Here is a 19,996-nt window from a genome sequence, read left to right on the forward strand (position 1 = left end):
AAGACATACATGTGTATTTAGTGAGAAGTCCCCTTTTAATGATACATTTTGCTTACATAGGATGTGTAAAATTAAAACAATGCTATTATGGAACAGTCAGGATAGTGGTTAAATAATATGAACCTGTAATAACCTTTCCATGAGACCAGGACCATGATTATGATCCATACATATTGTTGGATTCATTACTGCAAGCAGTGTATGCTTACATTTTTGGTTTTCTTGGACAAGTCTTCCATTGGTAACAAGCAAAACTAAAACAAACAAACAAACAAACAAACAAATAACTAGTTGGCATATGAAGGAAAAGTTCCTGAAATTCGCACAGAGGTTTTTAGCATGAATGAACCATGAATTTGAGAAGAATATACTGGAGGAAAAAGATATGCAAAGAATAGGATAACAAATTAATTTTAATAATTTTAGGTTAAATGATCAATATATCCATGAAAAAGTGTCAGTAAGCATTTGGAAATATGAAAACTGCCCATGTGGACAAAAAGCACTTATATTTATGTGGTAGAAGAAAATCTATGAAAAAAGCCCCAAGACAAACTTATTAGTAAAAGAAAGAAATGAACTATGCAACCCAAAATATTTATTGGAGAGGATCCACAGAAGGAGATTGATAAATATCAGTCAGAGAGGTTGGGGGATTGGTAGATAAATGTGTACAATAGTGAATTCAAGAGCAGAGAGAGTCAACGAAGAGAAGAGCAATAACATCAAATGATTGGAAGTAAAATATATGAGGACAACAAAATGTGGTGTGTTTAATGAATGTAACTAAACTAAATTGATGAGAAAGCACAGAACTTTTAGTGGCAATATATGGGAAGATTTAATCCAGAGTGCAAATATTTAAGAAATGAATGAAGGTGAGTTGGTGTTTTGGAACTTCTTTCCTTTAATACAATTGCAACTGAAGAGATAAGGGAGCCAAGGCCTTGAAAGTTTTTGAATTTTTGATTTTGGGAGAGTTGTTGGTTCCCTTCTATGTATATTTATGTTTTAACTACCAGAGGAACTTGAAAGTGTTTAGGCCAAGAAGGACAAACTCTTAGAGGAAAAAGGTGATGTCACCCTCCTTGAAAATAGAAACATACAAAGAGAAAAAAAATAAGTCAAATACAAAGTAGAGGAAATGACAAAGCCAAATGTCAAAGTGAATGAGCTTACCCTCTAGGTAAAATTAAGAGGATAGAAGTAAAAATGAGTGAACTTAATAAGAATTTAAAGAGAAGGATATCAGTTGACCTTAATTTTCTTCATTAAAATTGGAATGTTACAGTGTTTAGAGTTCCCCAGTAACATTGAGGGTATGAGAAGAATAGAAAATTGCAATATTCCCATTAGGGGAAATTGTCACTATTTTCCCATGGATGTTATATATTCTTTTAAATAATTCACTAATAAATGTAAAGAAATTTCTAAGTTTGGGGAGATAATTCATCAGAGTAGAGTGGTAAAAAAAAATCCAAATTATCTAAAGAGATATAATAACATCTGCCCATTTTCCTAAAAGTGACTTCGATTTCTTCCACTGTTTAAATATAAATGAAAACTGAAGTCTCTTAAAATAGTCTAAGTTATAACAATCTATATGTTTGTTAACTAGATGTTCCCAAATCCTCTACAACATTGGAAATTCTTTTTTATTTAATTATATCAAGCCACCCTTCCCCAATTTCTGAGGCTTCTTAGGAAACCTGTCTGCCCATGTTCACAACTCACACAAGATTTCTTGTTAAATTGTCATTACTTCACCCATCATCTCACCAAATACAAGAGGGAATAAACTATTTTATAATACAGGCCAAAGAATAACTGAAAAATGTCTGCCAGGTATCATGTTTTTCTATTCTCTGGCCATTCCTCCGATCAGTGACAGGTCACCCTTTCCCCAGAGCCCTGTCCAAGATAGCCACATGTGGTTTAGCAGACTGTGCCCTGCACAGGGATGCTGAGCTGAAGGGCTGGCTGAAGGCTAAAATTCAGCCCAGAGCTGTGGCCCAGGGTTGCTCTCATATGATGGAAAGGCATCTTTCCTAGTTATACAAACAAAAAACATGGAGTAGCATCAGCCATGGCCTCTTCCAGCCTCTTCTGTAGACTTTTAAACTCCTCCTTCAGTAAAGATCATTCTTCCTCAAGCCTCTATACCTTCCTAAATCTAAACTTTCCCAACTTCTGCCACCCCTTTGCACTGGATCTGAATTACAAATTCTTTTGCCCTATTTTGTGTAGACACCTATCTGGGCTGTATCCAGTGGCTTCAACTTTTTATGTAAGCTCACAGTAGAGTGGTTTTCTAAAACAAGTGTTCTTTTAAATATGATTTCTGCCTTCCTGCAATTTTTAATTAAACATTTTTTCGGCCTTTAACTTTCTATTATTCTGTGTGCTTCTAAATAAGAAACAAAACTAATATTTATGCCTCAATTTAAAGGACCCTTTTAGAACCATATGATAGTAGAAGGAGTTGAGCTTTCTTAGCTATAAGGGTTAGTGCTATACAACCCCTCCTCAGACTGCTTGTAGACCCAGGCATGAACTGTTTTTGGAATAAGGAATAGAATTAAATAGTACCAGAAAATAAACAAAAGGCCATTAATTCAAAGAAAAGAAAAAGTGAAGATAGTACAAAACGGTGTATTTCATTTCCCTGAGTAATATAAGACATTTTTCCCATGAAAGAACAAAAAGTTTCTTTGAAGATGTCAGCTAGAAAGGGACAGACTGATTCAGAACAGCTTTGGGAGGAAGTGTGAAAATCAATTTAGTCTGGCCTCGGCCCAAAGGAAACTTTTCTAATATATGTTAAAGCAATCTTAAGCAAGATGCCTAATTTTTCAGAGTTGGTTGGGATCATCAGGCATACAACAATATAAGAAGCAAATTATCCATTAGTAATTTAATGAAGCAGCATCAGGGAATTGGCTGAATATTTTTGCTTTGCTTATCTCTATGGTAAGTAGTCCTAGAACCTGTCTTCCAACCAACGTAAATACATTGGTTTCTAACACAAGGTTACATTATAATTTATTATGCAAGTATCCTTTAATTGAGCAGACCTTGCTAGCTGCTTTCTTTTCCCTTGGGGTAGTATTAAAACACGTTTCTGTGCCTAAACAGGGACTCTGCATTTGCTCCAGGAACCGTTCTATATATACTTCATTGGCAAGCACCACAAAAATGAAAAGATACAATGGATTTGTATTAATTATTTCTATGTGGGTGGTTTTCTCCAAAGTAGTGGAATACACTTGTATGTGAGGGTATATTTAAATACTGTTAAATACTTCTATAGAGTTTGCAGTAACTATAATAAGGTAACAAGTCAAATTTGTCTTTCAGTTATTATAAAACTGCACAGATAATGATGCTGTTTAGTAGTTTGATGCTATTTTGGATGGCTGTATAATAATAAGATAGAGTGAGGTTTATATTATAAAAGAAAATAGATGTCTTTACATCAAATGAAGATAAATGGAAACTCTAATAAAATGATTATCATAACGTGGCAGGAGTCAGCATGTTGCACAGTAGTTTGCCTAATACTTAGACTATTTGAGGTTATTATTCTGGAAAATGCCCAAACCCAACTACTCAGTTCGTTCTGTTTCTTGCTAGGCACATGTCTGGGTGAAAACCTTAAGTGCTTCTGGTTGTTTCGTTTTTCTTTTACACTCATAGGTTGAATAAAAGACTGAAATATAATTGAAAACCAAATCCCGATGTCCCGACCTTGTCTTACCTGTGCCCCTAAGTTAATAATTAGAAATGGTAGAAACTGAACCCTAGAGACTCTTCTAATACACAAATTTGCATTCCTTCAACATCAGAAATAATACTCATACCGAGAGGCTATTAATGTTTTCCATGGAGCCTTTATACAACACATATAAGAGTCCTATAGCATAAAAGGAAAACCAAAGAAAGCTTATTATTGTAAGACCGAGTGCTTTAATGAATAGATGTGAAAAATTAAAACCACAGAATGTATCTATCTTCTGTTTGCACAATGTACATAGAGATATATCTTTTATATCCCAACAGAGGAAAATTTAAATATTAAGATAGTCATTTATATCACACAAGGGTGCAACTAAATGTGCTTTAAATTTTAAGCTTCCCACAGTGCCCTGATAGAAATCCACAGCTGCTGAGGCAATAATCTATAACAATCGGCTGACCGACTGATCCTTATAATGGTAAGCTATCAGAATTCAATTTGGCCATTGTAAAGCCCGTAATTTAAACAGAGCACTGCTGGGATTTTCATAAATTGAAGTTAAAAATAAGTGCCAGAAAAATCTTACTTTTATCATTTACACATCCAGTTTTGGATTATTCTAATTTCTAAAATACAGCCTTTTTATTAAAATTTTTTCTACCACCGTACAGTCAGAAATCAATTTCTAATGGAAGCTGGTAAAGATATCCCTTTGTATAATAAAAAAAGCTACATATAATTAAAGTTTTCTAAGATCAGAATGGATAGCTAAAGGAATATTCGTAATTCTCTTGATGGTGGTATTTATACATTTTGATTTCTATTATCTGGAAAGATTTAGGTGTCAAATGGTTCTTGAAATTAAAGGTTTTCAGAGGCTCTTATATGCCTTTTACATTTACATTTATTCTGCCTAATTAGAAATATATTTCATAAAAACCTAAAACTTTATGGAAAATTATAAAGATACAATCAGATAATGACTGCTGGAAGAAATACAAATGTCCAGTAAACATAGGAAAACAGTTTATGGCACCTAGTAACATAAAATAAAAACAAATTATAATGTATTACCATTATCTAAAAACTTGCCAAATACTTTAAAAGCATATTATTCAGTACTAATAAAGTTAGGTGAGTATTCTCATTCATACCTAGAAACCAGACTCTTATAAGGACCATGAGTTTAAATTCATTATAATTACCTTGGTTTTACCCATTACATCCACTTCTAATCCTAAGGAAATAATCAAAAATATACACACAAATATTTGTCCAAAATGTAATAATGATTATAATAGTGATGATAAGTAACATTTAATAATAATTATTGTGTATCAAGTCCTTTTCTTAAAAGTTTTCACTATATTAACTCATTAATTATCACAACAATTCTAAGAAATTTGTGCTATTATTATCATCCCTGTTTATAAGAAAACTGAGGACCAGAGACTTTAAATAAGTTTTCCAGACTCTTAACAGTTATTCACAAGTGTATTCAGATTACATACCACCCAGCCAGTTCTTATTTCAGAGTATGTGGTGTTACATCCACATTATTTTTAATAATAATGATAATGGCCAGAATGCTTTATAATAGTGAAATTATTTGCATAAATTAGGATATAAAACATATGACAAAATGATATGAAGTAATTAAAGCTTATTTTTGAAATCCTGATGATATGTCAAATAGCTGATATTTCATGAAATAAATAAGGGACTACAAAGCATCTAAATATGTTTGTAATTATTCATAAACATATTCATATATATTGTAGCAAGAACACTGCTTTATATTTAGCAATTACAATTTATATTCAAGATGGAATAGTATTTTTTTCAGGGAAGTACCTCGATAATTTCTCTAAATATAAATTATGAGACACTGATGTCATTAGATAGTAAGAAACAAAAAAAATAGGTAGATCCCTTTACAAGATATGTTATATCTTCCCCATTAAAAAATTAATTTGTGTATCTATATATTCATTCATGAACAGGATTTTAGGGTGAGGGAAGAGTGATGTCAAGGCAAGGGAATGGACAAAGGGAAAAAAGAAGTGGGGTCCTGAAAAGAGAATGACAGAGAAGGAAATCAAGAGGGATTAAAGGCAAGGGAGAGAGGACTCAACACTGTAAGAGATAAAACCCTTCTATAAATGAGAATTTTTAAGAAAAAATAATCCAGTATTTAATTTTTTTTTTGTGGTTGCTATAGCAAATATCTTGTTTCTCCTGAAATTCCAGTCAAAGCCTAAACAAGTTACCTCTTAGTTTTTTGCTTTTGTTTTCTTCATTTTTAACAAAAATTTGGTAGGATGAGTTAGCAAAAGTATCTTCAGACTTGAAAGATCCCATTCAGGTCTTTGATCAAATGTCACTTCACCATAAGATCTTCCCAGACCACTTTTTAGAAATTTTAACCTCCATCTTTGCAACCCTCTATCTTACTTCCCCTCTTTATTTTTCTCTGTAGCACTCAATGCCATCTGACATATGAGCTGTTATACTTACTTGTTTGCCTGTGTGTCTGCCCCTCATACTCTTTACCACCCTTGAAGTGTAACTTAGCAAGAATAGGATTCTATCTTTCTTTCTCACCGTTGTTTCTCCAGTGTCTTGAATAGTGTCCAACACAGAGTTGGTATTTGCTGAATATTTTTGAATTAATAAAAGTATCCATGTCAGTAGTGGTGAACATAGATAAAGTACTGATCACAAATTGCAAAACAGAGAAAAAGAATACAGCAGAAAGCAGAAACCAAAGCCAGAAATGACTAGCTACCCTGAATATATATAGCCAAAAATATGTATGTAAATGTAAATATATTATTTGATGTATAAATATAATAAATATATAACCATAAATTTGTATGTATCTTGTATGCCCCCAGTGAATTCCTTAAGCTCTTGGAGAAGATATTGATTTCTCACAAGATAGGTAAACAATATTTGACTTAGTCTTATCTAAGTCTCATGAAATGAGGTCATTCAAGCTCACATAGGAAATGGAAATATGATTGGAGAGTATATATCAAAATATTACAAATTATTTCTCTGTTATGGAACTGTAAGCATTGTTTTATTCTTTACAGCTTTATATATATCTTACCTGTTTAAAAATATGTGCTGTTTGTAATTAAAAAAATATTTAGAAAGGAGGAAATCTACAACCATTCACAAAGATGGGATAAAGAATTAAAGCCTTTCTCTCAACCTTCTTCATCTTAATCTATTTGAAAATTGAACTTGTTAAAAGAAAAATGGCAATGCTACCTTCAGTAGTGGAGGATTTGAACACACAGTTATTAAGCAGCATATTCCTTTGTAGCTTGGTGAGCAAGATTTTTTTTCAAAGCTGTGTAAACCCATAAGACAAAAGATTGGTCTGGTAAAAGAATTCTGGGGGACCTGGGCTACCTAGTCACAGAAAGTCTTTCCCTCATAAATAAAGAATATCATAAATCATTAGAGTTGTAAATCCATTTTCATTTAATTCTTTTTTTTACCTCTAACATTTTATATTGATTATTTTTCTTGAAATATGATCAGTTTTTTCAGAAGATTATCATAAAATGTACAAAAGCATGCAACCTTGATTTAATTAAGTCTAGGCTAATTTAAATTTTGGAATCAACTGATTTTAAATGCTGCACAAAGAAAAGCACTTAAAAAGTATAATAATTGGTCTTTAACATCTGTGGAAATTTGTCTTTTTATTTATTTTTTAGTTGAAGCATAATTAACATACAGTTACATTAGTTTCAGGTGTGTGATATAGTGATTCAACAATTGTATACATTTCTCAGTACTCATCAAGATAAGTGTGCTTATAATCCCTTTTATCTAATTCTCTCACCCCCCCCCCCACCAACCTCCCCTCTGACAACCCCACATTTCTTCTCTGTATTTAAGAGTCTGGTTTTTGTTTTTTTCTTTGTTTTCTTTCTTAAATTCCACATATGAGTGAAATAGTATGGTATTTATCTTTCTCTATTTCACTTAACATTATACCCTCTAGGTCCATCCATGTTGTCTCAAATGGCAAGATTTCATTTTTTATGGCTGAGTAATATTCCATTGTGTGATTTTTTTTTTTAATGTATGCGCGTGTGTGTGTGTGTGTGTGTGTGTGTGTGTACATCACACCTTCTTTATCCATTCATCTATGGATGGACACTTGGATTGCTTCCATATCTTGGTTATTGTAAATAATCTGCAATAAACAAAGTGGTGCATATCTTTTTGAGCTGGTGTTTTCATTTTCTTTGCATAAATACCCCGTAGTAGAATTACTAACCATATGGTAATTCTATTTTTAATTTTTTGAGGAACCTCTATACTGTTTTCCACAGTTCTTGCACCAGTTTGCATTCCTACCTGTGGAATTCTCACCCATTCCACATCTATGAAGATTTGTCTTTTCAACATTTATTCTCCATTTTTAAATTATTACTTCTTTAATTTGGCTTTTTTCTGCTGTAGTTTCCCATTATTCAATAAATGAGCCAATATTTGTTGAACATCTCCTCCACACAAAATGAAGTATAAGAGTTAATTCAATATGATGATTCAATATATTCACATATAAAACAGTTAAGCAAGACCAGTAATAGGGTATTGAGCAACTGTGTAAGACCATATGAATAAGACTAGTTTCTATCCATTTGTTATCATTTCAAACAAAATGGATGGAAGTATTTAAATGGAAGTTTTGGAGGATGTATTAGTAATTGTAAATTTTAAAATATAAGCTATGTGGTATAGAGGATATTCACCTTAGGAAGACTTTGGTGCACTTTGAACTGTATTGGAGTCATACTCCCAATCACCCTAAAGTACAAGGTGAAAGGTATATAATCACGGATCCAGGGATAAGTTTTAAACCACCTTGGAAGAGATAACACACAGTTGTTTCAGAAATGAGCTCCAAATCAAATCACAAGAGGATTCACTAGGAATTGCAGGTGTTGATTTGTTCTTGAGGTGCTTTTCATGTGGGCTACTATATGGAAGGCTCTGCACATTGCAAAGCAACAGGGGTTTTTTAGGCTGTCATTATGAGCAGGGCTGGGAAGGCAGGCAGCAGCTAATAACCTCTAGATGTTCAAGGTAGAATTAGGTTGGAGAAAGTAGGATTGCAACTACACAAAAAAAATACAAATAGAAGCAGAGAAAAAGCAGGGCCTCTGAAGGAGCTCGGATTGTGTTAGATTTTGGCTTTAGAATTTATAGTATATCTGTCCTTGGAAAACTTGTTTGACCTTGATCTTTAGAGTCACTATGTAAAAAGCAAAAATAATTGTAATTTCTCAGGGTTCTTGTTAGTAAAGCGTCTATCTTTAGCACTCAATAACAATGATGATGTGGCAATTTTAAAAATGGTTTCCATAGGTAGATTTCAAAGGGGAAATCAGAGTTTCTCTTACACAATAAAGTAGAGGTGATCTTATCTTATACAGAGAAACTGTCCACTCTGCTGACGTTTCTTTCTAAGGGGTTTAGGGCAGTGTTTATACCAGGAGACAAGAGTATCAGTTTTTGTTGTGCTACAGCTTTCTGACATTTGAGAGTCTGAATATCTCATATGGGATGTTTTGATGATTAATTGTAATCCACCCCACCCCCCAGTATATTGGTTGATTCTTTATATTGGTTCTATTTATCTGGAGAATCCTGGCTAATATACAGGAGGAAAAGACAGAGGAAATGGTGGACTCAGTATTAGAACTTTACTAGCTTTAAAAGTTAAAACTTTTTAAAAATTGAAGTAAACATTTCATATTAAGATATGTATTATAGTACACTATTCTCTCATTGTCTTTACTGGAATATGGTGACTCCGAATGACTGTATTTTAGGTCTGGCAAGAATGAAGAAAATTGTCTATCAATCCATTTTTTCCTGAATGAAAACAGTCCACTGAATAAGGTCTTATAGATCTCTAGACTTTCCCCCACTGTTAGCTCTTATAGTCCCTGATGTGTGAGTCCTGATGTTATTGGCAAAACTAAAACATGGCAGGGGTGTCTGGGTGGCTCTGTCAGGCTGAGTGTCCGACTTTTGGTTTCAGCTCTGGTCATGGTCTCAGGGTCATGGGGTAGAGCCCCAGGACAGGCTCAGTGTAGAGTCTGCTTGAGATTCTCTGTCCCCTCACCTCAGCTTGCACTCGCTCTTTCTCCCTCTCTCTCTAAAAACAAATAAATAAAATCTTTTTTTTAAAAAAGCTAAAACATGGCAGAGTTTGACTTTAAGGACTTTAAAAAGTGCTTTGAAGGGTCACTGTTTATTGGTTTATTTGCTGACTTATCTTGGCTTACCTAGAAGAGATCTTTAACTGCTGAAGCACATAGCTGAGGCAACTGAAATTTATGATATTTTTGCAGGTCGCCTTTAACGTAATTAAACTAGAGTTAATTATACATATATTTTATCCTACAGGTAATAAAGACGAATAAAGTAGATATTCTGTTCATTATGCTTATATGCTATTTTTAGATTCAAAATATAGGTACACACCATTTAAAGCTTCCATTAGACAACTGTCCAAAATCTAGGATAGTATGAAGGAAGCCAGTGAATTTCTTTATTATTAGCCCCTCCACTTCTTGAATAAAGCTAATCTCTCCATTTAATCTACATGCATCCTAACCTTAAGAGACAACATATTTCAAGAAGGAAAAAAAAAATTATCATGCCTCTTCAGATAACATTAAATTACCACAACAGTGACTATTCTTTGTACCTGTTTTTCCTGAGACCAAATTAAATCCTTAGCTGAGAGTAATATTTTCAGAAACCTGTCACTTCTGGCTCTTTCTCCAAATAACTAAACTTGTTGTTGCTGCTTTCAATTTCCACTCATTCTTGTCTTAGTTTTCTAAAAGCATGTCAAAATTCTTCAAACTCTGGCTCCTATACAGCACCTACTTAAGACGTTATATACAATAAAATTTCTTTTTTCTACTTGACTCTTATTCTCGGACACTGATTCTTTAGTTACTCTTTTCATTTAATAATTCATAGGATGATCCATGATTTTACTGTAAAATTTACATGCTTTAGTGTCTGTATGTTAATTTTAACACAGAAAATTTTTGCTTTTTATTTTAGAGTTTGGCTTCATTTTATTATCATATTTTAGGGTTCATATAATCTTCCATAACATAAATTTGGGACATGATTAAGTTGAGGAAAAAACAGCAAGAGTAGATGTTGTGTCCAGGAGATATTTTATTTATTTGTTTGAGAGAGAAAGAGAAAGAGTGCAAGCAGGGAGAGGGGCAGAGGGGAAGGGAGAGAGAGTGAGAGAATCTGAAGCTCACTCCACAATGAGCATGGAACCTAACACAGGGCTTCATCTCACGACTGCAGGATCATGACCTGAGCTGAAATCAGGAGTCAGACACTTAACCAACTGAGCCACCAAGGGGCCTCCAGGAGATAATTTTAATAACAACAGAAATGCGGAGGTGGAAGGAGGATCATTAAATTAATAGAATTACTAGTGCTCTGAAGGCAAGTCAAGTATTACTGTTTTCCCTACTCCCTACCTCAGAATATCATTTTGCCTCCATTTCAACATAAGTTGGTAGTGCCAGGGTCATAACCTGTTAATATATTTTTAGTTAGAGGAAGTGCAAAGTTATAATTTTTGTCTATTTACTCAGAAGACACAAGTAACGTTGAAGAGAAAACAATTTCAATGGGATCTAAATAGGTTGGTAACTGTATAAAGATTAGCATTTGCTGCCAGGTTTCTTAATATAGTATTGCTCTCTTTATAATTTGGGGATAATTATGGAATTTTTAGTAAGAAAAGTTGAACTGATTATAAAATTAAAATGCTTAATTTAACACCAGTGATGAATTCTTGACCTTTAAATCTTTTGTTCCTACTTAAATATTTGGTATTCATTAATAATTCTTTTCACATCATTCAAATTACATTTGCTTCAAATTAAGCTGATTTTCAGTTATTATATCTTCAACATAGACAATCGCTGTTGTTATAAAATGGGATTCCTTTGCAAATCTGAATACTACTATATCATGGCTAAATAACCCTCACATCTTCATTCCTAAGTCACCTTGATTCATTTATTGCCTGGTTTTCATTATCTAAATTCTTTTTTTTTTTCACTCCACTTGTCTGAGTCATAATTTGCAGAAGAAATCATGGAAAGTATAAGTGAATTTGTGTTTTTTTTTTTTTTTCCTAGTTCTTCAAAAAAATCCTTGATGTTTCTGAAGAAATTTTCAAACCTTTCTCATGGTCTGTCTCTTCAGGGAACCCAAAGATCTTTCTTGTTTTTTTTTTTTTTTTTTTTTTAAGATTTTATTTATTTATTTGACAGAGAGATAGCCAGCGAGAGAGGGAACACAAGCAGGGGGAGTGGGAGAGGAAGAAGCAGGCTCCCAGTGGAAGAGCCTGACGTGGGCCTCGATCCCAGAACTCCAGGGTCACGCCCTGAGCCAAAGGCAGACGCTTAACGACTGAGCCACCTAGGCGCCCCCCAAAGATCTTTCTTGTTAACCTACGAAAATATAGAGAAAAAATTGAATACTTATGTAAATAAAAACATCAATAACTTATACCATGCTCAGTACCATCTATTAAAACTGTTTAAACTTGTCAGTAGCATGCCAAAAGAATAGGAGTCCTGTATTTAGTAAAAACGTGTTCTGATGTTACCTTTATCTTTCATGAAACACAGAGACTTTTTTATTGGGCAACCAAGTCATACCAATGACTTACATTGCTTACAATCTCTTTACCCACCCCATATAGAATACTCTTAAAAAGTGTTTTTGGTCATGTTTCAACAGCTGGTCATTTGAACTTCAGGTTTGGAATTTACATTTCCCGTTTTCACTATCTGTATTTGTATCTGTAGTTGTATCTTCATCTACATCTCTTTGTCTCTGTCTATATCTATATATTTATCATCTATATATTTTAGCCTGTTTTTCTACTGTCTTGAGTTTTATTGCTATTCGATATATTTTCTATTTCATATTTTAGTTTGGAGTAAGTTAGTCGGCTCAGTTCGATATCTATTAGAAAGAGCCAGTTCCTTTTTGTGAAACAATTGACCAGATAAAGAAAAAGAGAGAGAGAAGCCTAAGAGTGGGGGAAGATGGGGGGGGGGTTAATAGGGGAGGAGATGGGAGGGTATGGAGTGAGGGAGGAAGGAAAGGGGGAAAATATTCTCTCTCTGATTTGATTTAAGTCACTGACAAACTATCACAAGATACATTGTTAAATTTCCTACTGAAAACTGGATAGACTTTCTGGCATAACTATGAACAAAAAATACACCAAAGCAAGGAAATAAGTTCAGTTCCCTATAATTTGATTTTACTACATTCTGATGTCCCCTAGTGATTCTGCATTTCTTCTTGGATGTACTCTCAAGTAACTGACAAATAATCAAGGTTTTTAGTAATATTGTCCTCAAGAAACTAGGGATTTAAGATTATAGTTAATATGTTAATATTTTAAATATTACCCTAAAGACAATTTCTTATATATTTTTAAGGAAGAAACCTTAAAAAGTGTTATTTTACTTTTGATAGGCCCAGCGGAAATTCTATACATAGAAAATTTCTAACACCTTGTACAGAGGAATAATTTATAATTGTTGCAGAAGTGGTTTATTGGGAGACAAAATAGCTGAGCAACTAAGAGTATGAACTTTGAAATCAGAACTGGATTCAAGGATCTTTTGTTGTATCTTACTTCCTTTGTTTATAAAATTTAATCATTTACTGCAAATAGGGATATTATGACCATTAAATAAGATAATGCACTTAAAGTGATGTTGATTTAATGTCAGCTATTACCAAATATACAATGCCGTAATTATTCTAATCTGATTTTTTTTTATTAGGGAGCAATCAGATCTCTTTCACTGAAGAACTTGAGCAGGAGTAGACCAATTGATTTGCTCTAACTTTTCTTCTTGATATTTTAGTTTGGGGTAATGTAGTAAGTTCGGTTCCGTATCTATTTAAAAGAGATGATTCCTCCCTGTAAATGAAGAAGGGGGAGGGAGGGAGGAAGAGGAGGAAGGAAGGAAGGGAGAAGGATGGAAAGAAAGAAGGAAGGGAGGGAGGAAGAGAGGAAGGAAGAGAGGAGAAAGGAAAAGAAAGAGAGGAAAAATGTATGCCTAGACCTAGACATCAATTTCCTTCTTTTGATTTCTTCTATCTCTGTCTCTGGCTGTTTCTTTATAGACTCCTCAAGATTCGAATCTATTCCTTAGATTCTTCTCATTTTGTTTTCTTCTTTCCATGTCACTGGCTTCAATTACCATCTATATGCAGATAATTCCTATACTTAGAGTTTCTGCCCTACTACATCCTCTGATTTTGAGGTCTTTTTATACAATTTTCCTTTTGACAACTCCAATGGGATGTCTGAAAAACAAATGCAGCCCACCCAAACTAAATCCATTAGTCATCCACTTATCTTCCAAAATGAATCATTTTCCAATGTCCCATTTAAATAAATGTCATTTCTGCAATCCAGAAAGTGTAAGGTCATCAATAACATCTGTATCTTTCCCACCAGTCCTTTTGCTGTTCATTGTAAGATCTGTCAGTTTTTCCTTAAATTTAACTTTGAATGTAAGTACTTCTTTCTATGTCCTTCACTATAGTTCTTGACAAACTGTCTTTGTCTCTTGCCAGGACAAATTTCTATGGGTTTCAATGACTGAAAATAATCTTCTGTGGTTGATTCTCCACCTTTTGGGCCTGCAGAGGCTAATTTGGTCTTTGTTTCAGGGCATGCCTCTCTGATCTCTGCCTCTGTTTCTGTGCCTTCGTCTTTCAAGTCTTTATTCCTTTTCTTGAAGGTTAGCACATGCAGATAGCCCTACCGCCTTTTTCCTGCCTGTAGAATCCCAGAAGTCTGACAGTCTTCTTTTATTTCATGCCATCTCTATGTCTTTCAATCCAGCCTAGCAAGATTTCAGCAGATATAGCATGCTCAAAACTTTGTTATATTCTGCAAATGTCAAGGGTATTGATACTATTAGACAAGAGGGTTTTTCATGGATCCATCCTGGATGACCCCATCTCTCTTCCTGGTTGAGAGAGTTGATTGAATCCAAGAGTCACACACCTGTTCACTTCAGCAAAAGTTGTCCAGGCACACATTTGTCCTTCTGTCCAGAGCATGCTTTCTCAATAGTGAATTTCCTAATTTTAAAATCTTTGTAATCTAGATAGGCCAGAACCCTCCAAAATCTTCTTCAAAACTAATCTTTGACAAAGCAGGAAAGAATATCCAATGGAAAGAAGACAGTCTCTTCAACAAATGGTGTTGGGAAAATTGGATACCCACATGCAGAAGAATGAAACTAGACCATCTTCTTACACCATACACAAAAATAGACTCAAAATGGATGAAAGACCTACATGTGAGACAAAAATCCATTAAAATCCTAGAGGAGAACACAGGCAATAACCTCTTTGACCTTGGCCACAGCAACTTCTTGCTAGACACATCTCCAAAGGCAAGGGAAATAAAGGCAAAAATGAACTATTGGGATTTCATCAAGATAAGCTTTTGCACAGCAAAGGAAATAGTGGACAAATCCAAAAGACAGCCTACAGAACGGGAGAAGATATTTGGAAATGACATATCAGATAAAAGGCTAGTATCCAAAATCTATAAAGAACTTATCAAACTCAACACCCAAAGAACAAATAATCCAGTCAATAAATGGGCAGAAGACATGAACAGACATTTCTCCAAGGAAGGCATCCAAGTGGCCAACAGACACCTGAAAAAAATGCTCAACCTTACTTGGCATCAGGGAAATACAAATCAAAACCACAATGAGATACCACCTCACACTGGTCAGAATGGCTAAAATTAATAAGTCAGGAATGACAGATGTTGGCAAGGATGTGGAGAAAGGGGAACCCTCCTACACTGTTGGTGGGAATGCAAGCTGGTGCAGCCACTCTGGAAAACAGTATAGAGGTTCCTCAAAAAGGTGAAAATAGAGCTACCCTATGACCCAGCATTTGCACTACTGGATATTTACCCCAAAGATACAGACACAATGAAAAGAAGGGGCACATGCGCCCCAGTGTTCATAGCAGCAATGTCCACAATAGCCAAACTATGGAAAGAGCCCAGATGTCAACTGACAGAAGAATTGATAAAGAAGATGTGCTATATATAATGGAATATTACTCAGCCATCAAAAAATGAAATCTTGCCATTTGCAACGATATGGATGGAACTAGAGGGTATTATGCTAAGTGAAATAAGTCAATCAGAGAAAGATGGTTATCATATGATCTCACTGATATGTGGAATTTAAGAAACAAAAGAGAGGATCCTAGGGGAAGAGAGGCAAAAATTAAAGAAGACGAAACCAGAGAGGGAGACAAATAATAGGAGACTCTTAATCATAGGAAATAAACTGAGAGTTGTTGGAGGGGAGGGAGATGGGAGGATGGGGTAACTGGGTGATGGACATTAAGGAGGGCATGTGATGTAATGAGCACTGGGTATTATATAAGACTGATGAATCACTGACCTCTACCTCTGAAACCAATAATACAGTATGCATTAATTAATTGAATTTAAATAAATAAAATAAATAAACAAATAAATAAATAAATATAAAAAGTATGGTCTGGAGACTTTCAGTTAGCATAACAGATTTCCTAAGTGAAATCTAATCTCATTAAAATGGGAAATGAATCCGTTCCATTAAAAACAACTAAAAATTCCAGATAATTTTATATTTCTAATGTTTTAAAGATCTTGCAAACAAGGAATTTACAGACACCAAAATGAAATGAAAACAGAAATCCTAGGAAGTACATTCCTGGAACTGGCTTTTATCCTAAGGGTGTTTGCTCAACTGTAGTGAACTTTAACCTTTGTTTTGCTTGATGTTCAAGGCACACAGAAGGAGATGAAGTCTAGGGCCCACCCACGCTGGGAGGGAAATAGGAACCGCCCATATAAAGCTCAGTTCCCAAAAGGATAGATCTTAAAGAGCCAACAAGAAAAGAAACCACAGTGCAGAAAGAGAAAGCAGGAGCTCCTGTAGAATGTCAATGGGATTATAAAACAGTATTACCACTTTGGAAGATGGTCTGAAAGTTTCCTATGAAACTAACCATAATCCTATGCTATGACCCAGAAATTCTATTCCTGAGATCTTTACCCAAGATAATGAAAACATATGTCCCAAAATTCACTTGTACAGGAATATTCATAAAAGCTTTATTTATAGTAGTCCCAAATTGGAGACAGCTCAAGTGTTCACCAACACAAGAATGGATAAACAAATTTTGGTATATGTATACAATAAAATACTAGCTAGCAATAAAGAACAAACTACTGATACACTTAACAACATGAATACATTTCAAAAACATAATGCTAAGTGAAAGAAGCCTCACACGAAAGAGCACAAAATGTATGATCCTATTTATATGAAATTCTAGAATGTACTAAACTAATTTAAGAAGGAAAAAATCAGAATAATTCATGATTCTAGGGTTAGAGGTAGGGAACGTGGACTCATTGGAAAGGGTAGGAGAAGACTTTCCGCTGTGATGTTAATGTTATATATCTTGAAAAAACTGAAACTCATAAAAAGAAAAAAAGCACTGTGCTGGTGTTTTTTTGCTTCCAAATTCCTCCCTCAGTTTATCTTTTTCTCCTGAGATTTCACTGTAAGTATCAAGAAGAAACCAGGTGGCATCTTACACACTTGTGTATATATATATATGGTTTTATATATAACATTCCTAAAAAAGTTTTCATTTCACATTTCAGCATTCCTAAATTGAAATATATCCTATGATGGATGTGCATAGTTAATTTGATTAGATTTCTTTTTTCCCCCAAAATATGTTATTAAATTATATTGGCCATTTCTTTGAATCAAAGAAATATAGTAATTTAAGTATTCTTGACTCATTGGTTTTGGACCAAAAATTAATAAGAGGAAAATTTCCAAAAATCAGTTGTATGTGTGAAGTTGGCATAGGTGTTTGGCGTTTGTATGGGTATGACTTTAAAAAATCAACTAATAATTTTTAGGATGAATGAAAATGGTTTAGAGAAATTTATGTGAGAAATATCCAAAGATATAAATTGACCATAGATAAGTTGCCAACAGTAACCAGTGTTTGCCAAAAAATAAATAAATAAATAATAAAAAAAATCGTGCGTTGTTACAACTTTCCGCCTTAAAATAACAGATAATGCTGTGCTCTTTTCACTCAGTTCACTTCTGAATCACTGTTTAATACAGAGCACCGTGCTTTATGATTGACACTGATAAAACAGGGCATATGCAGAGAGAGATATTAATTAATGCCTTTGAGGAGAGCAAGAATACTTCAAAGAATTGAGGGTTAGCTTGGAGAAGAGAAGGTGAATAGGAAGATTCCGAGTTATTTTTGATAACTTGAAATTATTCCAAAGAGTTGGATTGAGAGTTACAAGGTTTCTATGCAGGGCCAGAGGACAGACCAGTGAACATTGTATTATTTTATATTACAGTCATTATTATTACCATAAGTTTATTATTATAAATTTATCACTGTTCTGTATTTCAGAAATCAGGGTGGGCTTGGTTGTTTGCTTTGGGTCTCAGAGGGCAGAGGTGGACTCTTACCTGGTGTTTCTGGAGGAGAATCACCTGTCAGGCTCCCTCAGTTTGTTGTCAGAATTCACTCCCGTGCATTTTAGGGCTGAAGGCCTTGTTTCCTTACTGGTTTTCACCTGGATATTGTTCTCAGCTTCTACAGACCTCTTGTGCCCCCAGGTCTGTAGCCCCTTTATTTTCAAAGCAGCAATGGCAGATTGAGTCCTTCTCACGATTTAAGTCTCTCTGACCTTCACTTCTGCATTATGTCTTTTTGCCTCCAATGGGAGAAAATACTCTTGTTTTTAAGGCCATATGTTAACACACTAGTCCCACTCTAATAGTTTATGACAGTCTATCCGTCTCAAAATCCTTAACCTTATTCACATCTGCAAAGTGCTTTTTGCCATATAATACGACATAGACACAGGTTCCAGGATCTAGAGTGTAGATATTTTTGCAAGGTCATTTTGCTGCCACAATCATAAATACGAGTTTCAGAAAAGCAGCTTTTGGTTCAGTGTGAAGAACTTTCAGTAAAAAAAATTGTATTCAACACTGGGATTTTATTTGCCTTAGAAAGAGCCTCTGCTGGGGCGCCTGGGTGGCACAGCGGTTGGGCGTCTGCCTTCGGCTCAGGGTGTGATCCCGGCGATCTGGGATCGAGCCCCACATCGGGCTCTTCCGCTATGAGCCTGCTTCTTCCTCTCCCACTCCCCCTGGTTGTGTTCCCTCTCTGGCTGGCTGTCTCTATCTCTGTCAAATAAATAAATAAAATCTTAAAAAAAAAAAAAGAGCCTCTGCTTCCCAGAAGTGTTCAAGAAAAAGTCCATTTCTTGGACTTTGAGAGATAAATATTCCTATATGCAGGTCCATTGCAAGATTTTTAGTTCAATTATCAAATATATATGATTAAACATAATTAAAATTCCTTTAAATAATTACTACCTTCCCTTACTGTTTTAATTATTTGGAAATCTTCTCACATTTGAAAAATACATATTTACTGCAGGGTCCCTTGCATTTATTTTCCTTCTTTTTACTACACTTACTTAAGTGATAAGAAAAATATTCTTATTCTTCTAATCATAGGCCTGGATTCAACGGTGGGTAAGAATCCCAAAGAGTTTTCCCAACCTGATTTAGGTCTACTCTGTGACTTTAAAACTTAAATTAGCCATTTTCAACATTAAAAAAGAAGTGAAGACTTGCAATTTTGCCATGAATTTAGCTTTTATGTCAACTTCCAGACCTTTAAACTCTATTTTATCTAAGTTTTGTCTTGCATTACATGATTTTAGAATAATAAGCATAGAAGAATAATTATATGTGCAAAAAAAGACCAGACTCATAATTATATCACCTACTGTTTATAACATTACACATTATTTCTTAAAACGACACTGAAATAAATCTGTAGAAAATGAACTCCTAAGATTTTTATTGTCCATACACTGGTTTAAAAAAATACATTATTGACACTGGCAATAATTATTCAGGGAAAGAAAGTGATAACCTTTAAAATGTCAAGCTGTTTAAACTTTTCAAATTTTAAAAACATAGTATTTGTGAGGTACTGCCAAGAATACTTAACTAATAAGAGCTCTATTGGAATGTGCTG

This window comes from Ursus arctos, unplaced genomic scaffold, assembly GCF_023065955.2.
Source record: "Ursus arctos isolate Adak ecotype North America unplaced genomic scaffold, UrsArc2.0 scaffold_6, whole genome shotgun sequence".
Lineage (NCBI taxonomy): Eukaryota > Metazoa > Chordata > Mammalia > Carnivora > Ursidae > Ursus > Ursus arctos.